This window comes from Pinus tabuliformis, chromosome X, assembly GCF_031772625.1.
Source record: "Pinus tabuliformis cultivar Carrire ecotype Pingquan chromosome X, CPIR1, whole genome shotgun sequence".
NCBI classification, from domain to species: domain Eukaryota; kingdom Viridiplantae; phylum Streptophyta; class Pinopsida; order Pinales; family Pinaceae; genus Pinus; species Pinus tabuliformis.
This window is the reverse complement of record NC_142308.1, coordinates 1,243,909,406-1,243,926,541: the sequence shown is the minus strand read 5'-3', so window position 1 is coordinate 1,243,926,541 and position 17,136 is coordinate 1,243,909,406.

The window sequence follows — 17,136 nt, the reverse complement described above, 5'->3', positions numbered from 1 at the left end:
CTAGAAATACCATGACAACTTCTTACCTCAAAAACACTTTTCGGTGAAGGCCACTCTATGATTTCCTTTATCTTCTCTGGATCCATCTTTAATCCATCAGCAGAAACAACAAAGCCCAAATATACCAACTTTTCCTTCACGAATGAACATTTCTTTAAATTTAATAGTAACTTTTCTTGTTGTAGCCTCTATAAGACATAATTCAGATGTCTCATATGTTCCTCTTTAGATCTGTTGTAAACTAATATATCATCCAGATATATTATTACAAATTTACCAATAAATTCTTTCAGAACTTCATTCATAAGCCTCAAAAATGTACTAGGAGCATTTGATAACCCAAAAGGCATTACCATCCATTCATGCAATCCTTCATTTGTTTTAAAAGTAGTTTTCCATTCATCCTCTTCTCTAATCCTTATTTGATGATACCCAATTTTTGAATCCAACTTTGTAAAATGTTTTGCTCCACTTAAACAATCCATCAAATATTCAATTCTAGGTAAAGGAAATCTGTACTTGAATTTTATTTTGTTGATTTCTCTTGAATCAATGCACATTCTCCAGCCTCCATCTTTCTTTGGACTCAACACTGTTGGCACTACATAAGGACTCAAACTCTCTCTGATGAGTCCTTTATCTAACGGTTCTTGAACCCATTTTCTGATTTCTTCATTTTTTGTGGGAGTCATCCTGTGAGCTGATTTATTTGGTAGATTTGCCCCTGGAATCAAATCTATATGATGACTGATTTTTCTAATGGGTGGTAACTCATTAGGCAAATCATCTACAATGATATCACAATAATTGTCCAACATCTCTTGAATTTCAATTGGAAAATTAGAAATTTTAGTGGAAGTAATTATTACCTTGGGTTTGCAAATCAATGCAAAATTTACCTCATCCTCTTCAATCTGCTGCAAGTTTTCTTTTCAACTTAGCAATAGAGTCTTTGGATCATATTTTCTTGATGCATCCTCTTCTTCCATAGGCAACAATGTATGATTAACACCATCTTTACCAAATTTGTATGTGTTCTTTTTTCAATCATGCATAGCTCCTCTGTCATACTACCAAGGTCTTCCCAACAATATGTGACACACATCCATAGGCATCACATCACACATAATTTTATCTTTGTATTTTCCCAACTACAACTCCACTTCACATTGTTCATTCACTAACAACTGATGTCTTTTTTGAAGCCATGATACCTTGTAAGGTGTTGGATGTTTCCTTGTCTTTAATTTCATCTTCTCCATCACTTCTGTAGAGACCAAATTAGCAGTGTTGCCACTATCAATTATCATTTGACAACATCTTCCTTGAACCTTGCACACAGTCTTGAACAACGTCTTTTTCTGTGCTAGTTCAACAACTTCCTTTGCTGTCTTTAACAAAACTTTGTTAACCACCAAAGATTCCCCTTTCTCTGGTACATTTTCTTCTTCTGACACCTTTGTTGCTTCCTCTTCAGTCTGAGCAACAATTGCATTTCTCTGATTTGTTCTTGTGTTTTATGGGCACTCATAGGCTCTGTGGCCCAACTTGTTACGTCTATAACATTTGACTTCTCTTCCTTTGCCTTTGCCTCCTCTTCCTCTAGAAAAAATCCCTCTGCCACTTGCATCACCTCCTATGGGTGTATGCTGATTTGAGCTGCTGCTAGCTCCATCTCTAGGTGTTGTAGATCTTCCTCTACCACCTTGACTTCCCCTTCCTTGGAAAGTACCTCTATTTTTGGCAGATTGCTTCCTCATGAGTTTTTCTTCAGCCTTCAATACCATCTGATAAGCCTCTTCTACTGTTTTAGGAGACAACACACTTATCTCATCTTGAATCTCCATTCTGAGACCATTTACATATCTTGCAACCTTCTCATCTGTATCTTGAATTTGTCCAGCTCTTATGCTCACTTTATAAAATTCCTCTGTGTATTCTTTCACTGTCAAAGACCTCTGTCTAAGATTATGCATCTGTCTAAATAATGTCTGTTGATAATCACTTGGAAAAAACTTACCTCTCAACTTTGCCACCATCCTGTTCCAATTTTTAATTGGTTTCTTACCAAGTCTCCTTCTTTCTGCCTGCACTCCATCCCACCAAAGTGCTGCATGTCCTTTAAATTTTGTGATAACAAATTTCACTCTCTTTCCTTCGTCTATTTCTTCATAATCAAAGAATTTATCCATGTCATTAATCCAGTCTATCAGCTCCTCAGGGTTTGAACCTCCTGTATAAATTGAAACCTCAGGTTTGGGTTTAGATGTGGATCTCAACACCATGGAAAATTTTAGGGGCGAATTTTCGCCCTTAGGCGAAAGTAAGGGGTTTTAAATTTTTAGTGGGCGAATATTTTGTATCATAGTACATTTTTACAAATCGCCTCAAATAGCCCACTTTATTTTAAGGGAGAGGGTAAACACGGTAAATTTAGCCCTTGAAATTAGGAGTTACAACCTTCCATTCGCCCTAATTTTCAAGAATAGGTTTTATTTAAGTGAATCCTATGGGCCAGATATCATATTTATAAAAGAGGTATGGTAAATTAATAAAAATATAAATAAATGAGAGGTATGGTAAATAAATAAAACATTTTTTATATTTACTCCATAAGTCACCTTATATACATGCAAGGGCGTAAACAAAAAAAAATATAAATAAAGTGGAGGTATGGTAAATAAATAAAACCTCTTTTTATACTTACTCAAAAGGTATGGTAAATAAATAAAAATATAAATAAACTAGACGTAGGGTAAATAAATAAAACCTCGTTTTATATTTAGTCCATAAACCTCTTTCTATTTATGAAGGATCAAAAAAGAGGTTTTATTTAAGTGAATCCTATGGGCCAAATACCATATTTGTAAAATAGGTATGGTAAATTAATAAAAATATAAATAAACGAGAGGTATGGTAAACAAATAAAACATTTTTTTATATTTACTCCATAAGTCACCTTATATTTACGAACACTCAAAAAATGCATTATATTTAGGTGAAACCTATGGGAAAAATACTATGGGCCAAATACAATAGGCTAGATTATTATTAATACCATGCAAAAAAAACATTATTAACCCTAATATTAGTATTAATAAAAATAAAAAGGGCACATGCTATTGACCCATGGTATTCACGTGGAATGTAGCCGATTTAAATGGGGGAATTAAACCAGCATAGATCCATCTTTACTTTGGATCTACTAAGCCCGAAGAGGGATCAAATATCGTGATATGCAAACTAGCATAGAGTGAAAAAACATTTGATCCCTCTTGGGGCTTTGTGGATCAAGAATTAAAATGGATGTTGTAATTTAATGTATGTTAAACATTTTAACTTGGTTAAAAAAAAATAAAAAAAATCGATTATTAATTTTATTAATTTTTATAAATTACTAATAGTAATTTTTAAGCTCTAGGTTTATATAACCCATGGTATTGACCCATGGTAATACCATGGTATTCATGTGAGCATAGACTATTTAAAGGGGAAATTCTATCATCTTAGATCCATCTTAATTTTGGGTCTACCAAGTGCTTAGAGGGATAAATATATTTCATCCCCCTAAGAGTGGTAGATTTGGAGTTAAGATGGATATAGGTTGGTTTTTATGATAATGAAGATATTAAATAGACTTAGGAAATTATATTGTAAAAACATCTTAAGGTGAATGGTTAAAGCTACATTTAGTCACTTCACAAAATTTAGTAAAAAATACCAATATCTCCATTAATATTGGTTTTTAACTTTTTCTAATTTAACAAAAAAAATTCAAAACAATGAAACCTTATCACTCTTTCCGCATCACCCTCGTAGAAGATTTCTCACCATTTTTCAAACATTCTCAATATGATATCTTCATGAAAAAGTTTAGGTACTGATGATGGATTAGTTGTTTGAAAAATAAGCTGGTTTGTACAACGTTTCATCTTTTGTGCTATTCTTAGTTTGTCCTAATGATCTGTAGGGGTTGGAGTCACTGCACCGTATTTTCCTAAAAGGTGGAGATTGTTCACCAAAAAGGAAATTAATCTACATGTTACAATGATGTTAAAAAATGCGAGACCTATGAGGGTAGTGAATTATGCTTATAAGCAATTTAGATTGGGAGAGACGTAATTAAATTTTATTATTTAATTGAAGATTTCCAATTAAAATAATAATAAATCTACATTTATATATTCATATATTGATTGGAAGGATTCTCACAATGGTCACTTCTATCAATTAGATCCCCTTCAAGCCTTTGGTATACCTAATACTTTCTTATATAATATAGGTGGGGATTTCTACTTGTTGGCGTGTTGGGGTAAACAAACTTGATGTGTTTTTTATTTTTTATTATTTTTTTTATCTCACAGTTGGAGTCTATGGAATAAGAAAGAAATTTGATAACTTAAAAAAAGTGGTAGCTTGACAAAAGTTGTAGAGAAAAGAATAATCTCTCCTACCTTGACAGAACTCGTTGTCAATATCAACACCTACAAGAACTTTGTTGTGGAATATTATCAAAACTAATAGAAGGATATGAAAGAGTGTATTATAAGAACCTTGACAAACACGGCCACTGAAACTTGGAACATTGTTTGTAGGAAGAGAAAATTATTTTTCTTTTCTCCAAACATGTATGTTAGTATATTACAGTTTAATGAATATGTTTTCTTATTATCATATATGGTTTCATACTTTAACAAAACATTCGCCAAGACTTCACAATGTTTTATTATTCAGTAAAAGATTTGCCAAGATCTTACAAGATTTTATAATTCAGTGAAAGATTCTCCATCACTGTACAAGATAATATAATCTAGTGAGAGATTCGCCAAAAAAATTATATATACATATTATATTACTGATAAAATCGCCTCCCATTTTTCCTATGTATCATGGGGATTAGCCTATTTATTATACATATAAATTTAGGGTGCTTCTTAAAATTTTCCCTGCTTAACACTGATTTAAAGAATCTCATTTTATGAGTAACATCTGCAGGTTCATCTTCTTTTGCAGCTTCAGCTTCAGGTTCACTCACATCTCCATCTGCATCTCTTTGATTTCCCATTTCCACTGCTTTTAGTCTACCTTGCATCTGTTGCATAGCTTCCAACACTTCAGAATTTGCAACTGGTCTTCCTCTTCTACCTCATCCTCTTCCAACTCTGAAAGCCATGTTGGATTTATTTCTCTGATCTTTGAGATCCTGTTCAATGTGAGTACGATGCTCTGATACCACCAATGGTGGGTTAGTTGTAGGTGTTAAGGATAACCGTTCAAATGATGAAACTATCGTTTCAAATTCAAGTGGGAGTTCTTCTTGGATATCCTTTGGAGTTTCAGTCATCAACCTCCAATTTAGTTCTTCTGCAGAAATAGCAGAACTAGTTAATTTACCTAGAATTTGGGCAAAACTTCAATTACCATGGAACCAAAGGAATTAAGATTCCAGTTCATAATCTTCTTGTGTCTGCCTTTTCCACAAACCTTTACCTTTCCCACGGAACAGAAAGGAAACAAAACTGCAGTTCATATACTTCTTGGGTCCGAAATTTATAATAAAACTCATGCACTGACGCGATATCCATCGGATCTCGTCACTTCATAGTGAACGACTATGATCGATCCAGACTTCAATGGATTAAACCACAATTCACACAATATCGCGTCTGAAATCTAAATTAAACCATGTTCATTTTAACCACGCGATTACCATTGGATCAGCCTCCTTCTAGAAGACGGTCACGATTAGCTGAGCTTTTAACTCAGTTTTATAATTTATCGCATGTGTTTTTGGAACTAGTGTTCGCACTTGTTAGCTCGCGATCACCGTTAGATCTGTTTCTTGTCGATCGGACAACCCAGATCTTCTCCTGGGTTTCTCATGACTTTTTTCGGGGTCTTCCTCATTTTGCCAAGTTTAGTCCGTCTCTGCTTTATATTCAGGATATCGCTAACTAAACTCCGTGGGTTCGAAATACATTCAAATTATTTAAATACACAGGGAATGAAGATTTAAACGCGGTAACACAAGATTATACAAAACTCTAATTCTAAGGGCCAAACTGGAAATCAACACTCAAAAATGTTTGGAAGGAGATTAAAACCTCTGGAATTGACCATTCATACACAGAATACACAGAGACACAGAGATATTTCAATTTTTTTCAGTCTAATCCTCCATAGCCAAATCCCTTTACATTAATTCAAAACTTACATAAATACTTGTACATACAACAACCAGGTCCTAAATCAATGGATTGAAACTGCCTAATCCTATCTAATCTGCATGATATTCTCCTCGAGAATCTCAACGAAGCCTAAATACTTGAATTTATTACATGATAATCAAAATATTGAATTCTACCTCAAATCCTATGTAGAAAGCTTTGTAAAGTGACAACTAAAGGATCCCACTCCTTTGCTTCTAAACATTTTTTGTATTTTTGGAATAAATTTGAAGCCTTTTGTCTTCAAGCCTCATGCTTGTACATCAGAATTCATGCCTGACATACATAAATCAGTGCTCAATGGTGCATCCATATGAGTTGGTTAAGGTAAGCCTATAAAGGTGGAAAAGAATATATAGGAATTTTTATGAAATCAAATCAAATAAAGGGTATGAGAACTAATATCTAAGGATGTTGTTTATCATAGTTTCCATGCTTTTTAATAAATTAAAGAGTCTAAAGTTACTTGTTTCCTCTAGTTACTTAAGCAATGGTAGAGACTAGTACCATACTAAGATTTGATGAAAGATAACATATAAAAGGAAATACACAAGAGATTATCATGTGAAAAATAAGACTTTGAAATGATGTTGCTGAGAATAATAAAGTTGAATCATGGTTGTTGTGGTTGGATCTCAAGATGAATTGATCAAGCTGAAGAAATCACCAGGTGTCTAATTTTAGGCTTTTGTGATTCATTCTATTTTTGAGAATGTTTTATTTATTAATCACATATTCAATATTTTTGGTCGATGTTTATAACCATCTAATGTGGTTCATCCTCATGAAAAAGATGAAAAAACTCAATCTATCCATAAGTTTAAATATTCGAGATGCATCCTGTTTTAGATATAACTTACTCTAACTATTATATCTGGAATAGGATGCATCTAAGCTATTTAAACTTATGGATAGATCATGTTTTTTCATCTTTGTCCAAAGATGAACCACATTAGATGGTTATAAATGTCGACCAAACAGATTAAATATGTGATTAATCCAGAAAACATTCTTAGAAACCACTAGGTGACTGAGATAAGAGATCAAATTTTTTGTGAGTGTCAAGCTAGTCTAAAAATTGGTGACAAGCCATTTGGTAACCATTGTGGAGATACAACAACTGTTGTATGTAGTGGTTACAAGATCACTTAATGTTTATAATAATTTCTGTATCTTTATAAAAATTATAAACACATGAATTATGAAGCTATTGCTCAACCATTCTACATTGATCACCCACAAGAAATACAAATTTTGTACACTAATGTGTTGATTTTATTATTCAAAATAATAGAGAGAGATTATTCATTAAATTTTATCCTAGTCATACAAAAAACCATGCACTTTAAAATCTAGAATTAATGCTTTGATGTCTCTATTCTTGTGCTTAAAACAAGAAATATATGATAACGTTGATGTTGATGATGATGTTGATGCTAACGTTGATGCCAACATTGATGTTGATTTGTTGAAGTTAAAAATGAGGAATAAAATGTAAGACCATGTTGTAAGGGAGAGCCAATTTGTTATAACTTTCTTTTGGAACACTATGGCTAATATCCTTTGCAGTGAAAATATTGTGAAACTGATGTTGTTAAGACTCTGTTGCTATATATTTTCTTATTGCAAGGAATATTTTTTTAAATTATTGAAATATTGCTACAAGAAATTTAATACAAGAGTTATTTCACAAGGAAATTAACTACTATGGAGAAATGAAAAACTATGAGAGAAAAGATAATAGAAGTACTTACTTGAATCTTTGTAATGATAATTTTTTGATGAATATGCATTAAATCTTGACGTGGTAGAAAAGTATGCTATAGAAATAAGAAAACTCCTATTTTTTAAACACGATACCTTGTTCACCTTATCAGATACCATTCTCCTTATTTAAAAAATTAAATAATTTTGATAGCCACATGCATTTTCTTCTAGCAGAATTCATGTTCAATTGCACTAGAAGACTAGTTTTCATAGTTGGACATTATTTTTATTTTTTGTACTTTTTTCTTCTTGTTTTTTAATTTAAAAAAACAAATTAAACTAAGGTAGAAAAGGTTGGAGATCCTCCCACTTACTATTTCCATATCTAATTGTTGTGAAACACTTTTGATGAATTATTCCTTGGTCACAGAAAGATGATACAATCTTAATATGTGACCACTAACCACTAAACACGAAGGAAATCCCTTCTCCATCAATAGTTTTTATTTCCATTGAACCATTATCAAGACAATATCAATTCTATGGGGGCATAGCCAACAAGTAGTGAGCTTTCCCTTAAAAAATTTAAACTTGGAGTAAAAAGGGAAAGCTCAATCACCTGGTTTGAATTACTTTTTTGGATACACTTCTCATGTGACTTCATTCTCTATTGTTGGAAAATCGTGGTACATTGAATGGAAACATAGAACATCTCATCTAATTCATTGAGTTGGGATACTTTATGTTGCTAAGCAATTCAAAGCTTCATGCCTGATTGAACTGCAACTTTGAAGGTCTTCACTTGAAACTTGATTAGAAAAATAACATGTCTTCCGTACACAAACTCATTTGGTGCAAAACCCCTTGTATTCCTCCATGTGGTCTTACAATCACGCAATGCCTTAAGAAGTCGGTGTGCCCATGTTGTCTAGGTAAATCCTCTCTGTGGAAAGAGACGATCCCTCTAGCCCAATGAGTGGGTCTAGAAAAAAATGAGACAATCTACAAGACACTTTCCTAAATTACAAATGAAATGAGAGAAGAGGAAGGAGACCTGCCTCGTTCTTATGCTATAATGCACTCCTTTGTTGAAGATATTTGTCACTTGCTCCTTAGGCTCATTCCTTACTGCTCACAATGTTTTAACACCTACATAAGAGGCCAAAGACACAAAAAAGCATAAATGTACAACAAGCATAATTGAATGTAATCCACTTAACAGATCAAGGAGCATTAAGATAAATGAAGCATTGACACAAACATTTATGGAAAGTGAACCAACAATTGTATATATTAATAAACAAAAGAGGAAGCATACAACCTAGGCCTTGATGTTAGTAGCCCTCCTTGAGTGAATGTCCAAGTCCAAGCTCAAGCTCTCCAAGCCAAAGTGAATAGCATGTAGGCACTATCTCAGCATAAGGGTGAAAATAATCAGAGACCAACCATTTGGGAATGGAAGAGGATGAATATATAAGCAGGGAGAGGGAGTTAGGATCTCACCAAAGATAGGGGAAGGTCATTATCTCAAGGAGGAAGCTCATAGGGATAAGATCAAAGGATAAAATTGGGAGATTCAATTTGACCACATCCATAACAAACAACATCTAGATCATCGTTCTGGAAGCCTCTAGATCATGAAGCTTCTTGTCCTCTTTGGGAAAACTTTCCTTTTAGGGATCAGCGCGAGTATCCAGGTAAAAACCACGCTAACAACGCGAGTATCCAGGTAAAAACCGCCCTGGCAGTGTGAGGCTAGTATGGTGCAACTTGCCATCAAAACGAGTAGGCAATGTCACAGTTGCACTGACCCATAAATTAGGGTTTTGATCTCATTTCCTCAGGGAAGGTTCAAGGCATGTTTTCATTAGTTCTTCAAGGAGGACCTGGATTGCATATCAGGATGGGTACATTGCATAGTTGTTAAATTTTGGGCACTTAGAGGTATGTCACAGGGAAGTGCAGGAAGTGTGACAAAATATTGTGTAACGGATGCCCCCTAAATAATGAAGGTAGAATAGGGAGTGATGGCTTAGATTCTTTACGAGCCTTTGCAAGGATGAGAACAAACATTGTCAGGAGACCTGCAAATCAAGGATTCATATATATCAAAACATGAATCCACAATATGGATGCATCCATCCTGATAGAAAAGGCCATGTGAAAAGATCCATGATATGGGCGCAACCATCTGAATTTAAAGGATCGTCTGGAAGTCTAAGATCCAAGGTATGGATGCATCCCCCTGATGTAGAAGGATCATCATCATAGATATAAGGTCCCACGGCATGGTCACAACCATATGTATAGAGGAAACATATATACAACCATGAATAATACATAACTCCACGCAACCTAAGCTATATCAGACAAAACTCAGGGTCTTGCAATCCATCCCAACCCGAACAAAGCACGAATTCTAACATGAGAATGAATGTGTCGAAGTTGAACATGTTAGAAAACCACCTAATTACTTGCCAATGATGTGAACTGTTAATAGGCATGAGAGGAACCACCAATAATGATAATGGTTCTCAAGGTATGATAATACAATCCATGAATGTGAAAATGAAGTTGAAGTCAAACACTTGTGGACTCATCTGATCGAAGAACAATTATGAAAAATGATCATCGAATGTGAAGAACTTTCCATTAAGGCATGCAAGCTCTAAGGTATTAAAACAAAGTTTCTAATTCATCTTCCTAGATAATGAGTTGAATTTGACAGGAAATGACCCATCGAAGGAGGGCCATAATCATTTCCTCATCATCGACATGAAACAAGGAATAAAGTGGAATAAATGAGTATGTTCCAGGAATGTGGAAAAAGGTCAGAAAATTTATAGGTAGTAGTAGATAGGACTTCTCTTGAACATATTAGTGACATGACTCCAGAGTGTGGCAACATTTGACTCAACATAGGACCAAGGGTCATGATGACAAAGTGGAATAGTAAAATGAGAGGGAAAATGGATCACCCAAACCTAGAAGGACAAGCGACTGAGTGAGGATATCCCAAACCCAACACGAGAAACATATGAGTGAAATTTTCAAGAGCGACATGCTTCCTATACAAGAGATGTTTAACTTTCATTTTTCCCCACTATTTCTATCAAGTACCCTAATTATTTTTAATCACAAGCTTAAAGGGGATAACATATGCTTGTTGTGTAAGTTCATTCTTCGAATGAATCCATCCTAGTAAGTTTTAAAAGCCCTAGGAAGGAGAAAATTGGTCTTGTCATGGTGAGAAGTCTTTCGTCATTTTAAGTTTTACGAGTCTAACAGAAGAGTAACTCGGTGTCTTTTTCATATTTAGAGGATTTGAAAAAGAGACAAAAAAGAAAACTCCATTAGGTCCCTTTTTGTAATTCGTCTCTTGAACCCGAAAAGGTAGAAACCAATATTCAAGAGAACTTCTTGACCATGTCGACCAAGGTGTCCCTTTTTCTTAAATAGTCAATCCCAGCCCGGAAAAGGGGTAAACGTATACTGAGACGACGCCAATTCATTTAATTTAATGAGTTTGAAAAGACAAGTACTCGATGATCTTTCATATTTCAAGAGTCAGAAAATAACATAAAGATGACTCCAGGGGGGTTCCTGTTTCGATTATTTTTAACGAGTCTGAAAAAGAGATAAAACAAAACTCATTAAATCAGTAAACAATGATCACTGTTATCACCAAAAGGTCATGTAACTGCACAAAGACAACCACACATCACCGATATTAAGAAAAATAATAAAATATTGGTAAAAATGTATTCGAAAACTTATAAATAGAAAAAAAGTAAAAAACATTTTACCATTTCACCTTGAGTAATTTGGAGAGTGCATTTTACCCTATGTTTCTTGATTCTTCAGGCAAGCGGTGTGGGAGATCTAGGAACCATTTCACGAACCATTAGCTGTAGGTAAGAGATCTTTCCTTTCTCTTGCTTTTCATACCTTTTTCATGCTATAGAGTTTTTGACTACTTAAGGGGAGAATTTTTATTTTTATTGTCGAGGGTGATCAATGCGAGTCTGATCATCGAATCTGCGCTGATCACCCCTTAGCCCAAAAGGCCCCCGCACTTCCAGCGTGAAAATCGTTGAAGAAATCATGTTGGGCATAGAGTGAAAAAAATTGAGAAATCCTCTCTCTGAATCGGTTTTTTTGAAATTTTAATCCATGGAAAGGCTTCTAAACATTGTTTATGGGTTATTTGCAGGAGATTTCGACAGATATGGCCATCGAATGGAAAGAAAGAGGCCATGAGGTAAAAGACCACCAAGTTTCCCAAAGCGATGAATGTGTCAACACTTTGAGGGACTGTGGATTACTCAAGTTCTTCCAGAACCTGAAACTCAGAGCTTAGAATGATCTATTAGAATATCTCATAGGATTATGGGATGTTGATCACAAGATCTTCATCATTGGAGATCAAGAACTGGAACTAGAAGTAGATGACATCTACTTCATCACTGGATTGTCCAAAAGAGGGGAGAGGGTCCAACTCTTTGGAGCTCGTATTGGAGGAGAGAGCACCAATACCTTGATCAGAAGGCATTGCCCAGGTGTAGAAACAACCGTGAGCGAAAAAGTGAAGATAGAAACCATTGACAATCTTCCCTTGAGGATGATTCTACACACCATGGCCCGTATAGTTGGGGCGCAGGCATTGCATGAGGCAACTAAATCACAATTCCAATATGCAATGGATTGTCTTGCTCCAAAAGTGTTTAATTTGTGTAAAGGACTGCTAGTCAACATGAAAAGACAACTGACCAAAGGAAAAACAGGATGCTTGAAGCAGTTTGGATTTGGATCAATCTTGGTCACATTCTTTTTGGAGCATGTGCCCCTATTTCGATACTAGTGGGTAGAGGTGGACGATCCAACTCCATGAGATCCGAGGTTGCTCAGATGGAGTGAGATCATGCCTTGAGGGTGAGGAGGTCAACAAATGCATTTCCCTCCGCTGCTCTTTAGTTGGCTACGTCAACATTTGATCGTAGTGGATGACTATGCCTACGCAGGCATAGACTTCAGAGGGGATCTAGATCTTCCTCTACCACCTTGTGCACATTGGACTTATGTAGGTAAATTTTTTTTTTTTTAGAATTTTTCAAATTTTATGATTTTTTTGAAGTGTATTTGAGAGTTTACTTGTGATAATTTTACAGATGTGGGACTGGAAAGACCTCCCAGAATGTCCCTAATAGCTCGACGAGTAGCACGCCAGATAGAGGAAGAAGCTCCATATGAGGAAGGAGAAGATCATATAGTAGAGATGGAGCAAAATCCATAAGTGATTACTCGGGGGATTCCAGAGTATGCCACTATAGATGACGTGCTACTGCGGTACCAGAGGCATACAGTAGGAGTATCCATGAGATTGTGTCGGTTGTTAGGCCGAGTGATTAGAGCGGTCTCATGCTATCATGAGCATCATGTGGGTGAATAGCCTTTTCCTAGTCATGTTTATCTGCACTATTGTAGGCTTTTCAAAGCCATGTGTCTCAGAACACTATTTTTTGAGATTTTGATATAAAAAACTTTGACAGACTCAATATCTCTCTCTCTCTCTCTCTCTCTCTCTCTATATATATATATATATATATATATATATGCATGTTTCTATTGTTTACTTATGTATTCCTATATCATGATGATGTGTTCTATTTTTCATAAGTGACACAAATGTCTATCTAACATAATTTGTTAATTCATTTGTTAATGTATTCAAATTTCATGGAATGTGTTGATATGTAATATAATCAAAGTTTCTTTCCACTAATAGAACACATAGATACATGCGCAAAACTTGTGGATTTCTTACTGAATAATGACCATTTAATTGTAGCACAATGAGTTGTGAATCTAACTTAACAACCAAATTATTGATTTCGAGAGCGACTGATTCTGATAACAGCGCAATAACTACACTATACTTGGCAATATTATTAGTTTTTCATCCCAAGTAAATACCTTGTAAATTGATCAACTCGTCATTAGGGGAAAAGAGTGCCCAAGCTGCAGAAGATAAGTTCTATGTGCTATAATAAGCACCATCAGCAAAACGAACATAATGGTTCAATGACATCTGCGAACCGAGTGTAACACAAGGTAAGAAGAGGAAACATGTCAGCAAAGCAAACAATCACACCAAAAAATCAAAATTCACACTAATGTACAAAAAGTAATTACACCAAACTCACGCATAATACCCTTTCAGATAAAGGCCGTTGCGGGGTTGTGCTAACACATTACCTTTGTAGTCAACCAACTCATAGGTGCCTTTTTATAAAACACGTTTAACAATGTATGGTCCATACCACATAGGTTCGAACTTCCCAGCACCCAAGTTATCATTGCCTTTATCATACAACAACAACAAGTCACCTTCAATGAAAACCCATGGAGAAATAGTTTGATCATAATGAGATTTAACTCGTTTTTTTTGTGCTTCGATAACCATCGCAACAATACGATGGGTTTCATCAAGCCCCTCGAGATAAATTAACCGTTCTGCTTTAGACGAGGTATCGGGAAGTAGTTTGATAGCTAGTTTCAATGAAGGAATCTGACACTCGATAGGGAGTGTTGCCTCTAAACCATATACCAATTGGAATGGAGTGAAGCTAGTGGTTTTCTTAGCTGAGGTTCGGTAAGCCCAAAGAGATGAAAACAACATCATATGCCAATCCTTTTTATGCTTTCCAATGGTACGTTGAAGCATATTAATTAAGATTTTGTTAATCACTTCAACTTGGCCATTAGCCTGTGGGTAGTAAGGATTTGAGTTGTCATAGTGAAGACCCAATTGAGTAGTAAGCTTTGCTATCATGTACTGATGAAAATGGGATCCGGAATCAGTGATAATGGCTTGAGGGACACCAAAATGAGATATGACATGTTTAAAGAGGAAATGAGAAGCATTTGTACCGTCGACATTATATGTGGGCATCGCCTAAGCCCATTTAGTAAAATAGTCGATGACGACAATGATATAGCCATGCCCCCCTGACAGAGAAAGGGTTAGAAGTCATGAAATTTTTTCCCCATTTAGTGAATGGACCAATGGTAAAAATTGGGTGTAAGGGTACTGGCAGGCATACTATTTATGGTTATAAATTTGACATTCATGGCACTTTTGAACTGCCAAAATGAAAGCTTTGAAAATGAAAGGCCATAAACAACCGATGCGAAGGATCTTCTAAGCAGTGGCATAGCCTCACATGTGACCATCACATGCACTAGAGTGGCAGTGATTTAAGACTCGTTCAACCTCTTCAAGTGTTAAACATCTGCGAAGAACCAGATCATCACTGACTCGGTACAACTTATCACCAATAATCCGATAAGGTTGAGACTGATTCCGAATGGGCCGATGGTCAGATCGAGACAACTCGGATAAAAAATTTTGGGTTTGAAGATAAAGGATAAAATATTTGTACCATGGGTCAAGAGTACTAATAAGAAACAAGCTTTCATCAGGAATTTTCTCAGTAAAATTAGTGGAGGTGTTTGCAGAGAGAACGCCGCAGATCAATTCAGAAAAAACTAGTGATTTCTTTGATTTGGTAGCAATAAACTCCAAATAAAACTCTTGCAGGGTAACGATCCATTTAGAGTCTTTTCCCCCAATAAAATGACGAGTCAAAATATAATTCATGGGGTTATAGTCAGAAATCACTATGGTCTTCTGTAGGCAAATATAATAGCGAAATCGTTGGACAACATGGACTGCTGCCAAGGCAAGCTTCTCGACATGCACATATCAATTTTCTATCTCAATAAGATTTCGACTCAAATAATAAACCACGTGTTCATTGCCATCATCATCATCCTAGACCAGTACCATGGAAATGGTACTGTCAGCCATGACCAAGTACAGGAAATAATCGTGGTGGTAATCGAGGGGATGCAATAAAGGAGAACTAATGAGTGTTTTCTTTAGAGCATCAAAATATTGTTGGGTGATTTCATCCCAAATGAATGGGATCCCCTTCTTAAGTAAGCAAGTAAATCCCTTAGCAAGCTCAGCATAATTAGGGACAAAGCAATGAAGAAAATTTTCCTTCCCTTGCAAACTCTACAATTGGTGCAGTGATGAAGGAGGGGGTAGATTTACAATAGCCTCTACTTTTAGAGGATCTATTCGGATGCCTTCTTTGGACACAACAAAACCCAAGAGCCAACCAAATTCGATGTAGAAGACACATTTATGTGGATTGAGATGAATATTATAGTGTCGACAACATAGAAAGATTGCTCGAAGGTGGTCACGATGCTTAGCATAATGAGATGGTAAGTCATCTAAATAAGGTTGAACGATGTGTTTAATATCATGAAAGGAATATTACATCACTCTTTGGAAGTAGCCCAAATGTTTTTGATACCGAAAGGAAGCTTCTTATAAACAAAATCCCCCCATGGATAGATTAAAGTAGTCTTGTATTGATGAGCAGGTAATATATTAATCTGACTATAACCAGAAAACCATCCATAAAAGAAAAAATCTCACTCCGAGTGCATTCATTAATGATATGATCAATAAAGGGACTGGGATAATTATCTTTATGGCATGCAAGATTAATATTTCGGTGATCAACAAAAACTCAAATTGTTCCCTGCTTTTTAGTAACAGGTATGATATTAGAAACCTAGTATGCCAATGGGATAGGGTAAATAAAACCAACCTTTAGAAGTTCTTCAACTTCTCCCTTAATAACAATGACCTTTCTGGGATGCACTAGATGGAGCTGTTCACGAACGTGCTTCGCATTAGGATACATGGGTATTTGGTGCACCTCTATAGCTGGATTGATGTGCGGAATTTCCTCATACGACTAAGAAAAGACATCGCGAAATTATTTAAAAGGGTTAGTGTAAACCTTGATCTCTTCCGAAGAACAGGAAACCCTGATTTGAATGTTCTCTACAATCCCAAGTTTAATGGAAATGTTGATTGACATGGTAGCAATAATATTTCCCATATCAACTTCGGATAGAACTTCGTGCACCAAAACAGGTATTTGAAGTGGATGTGTTAGTTTATGAGAAACAAATGTCTCAAGACACGAAAAAATCTCACTAAGTCTTGGAAGAAACGAGGAACGGTGATGAGCATCATTCAAGGGAGTTTCATCCAAAGACAAGAACCAAGCCAAGGAGATTGTGAATACGTGTCTAGGTGCATATTAAGAATAGTATG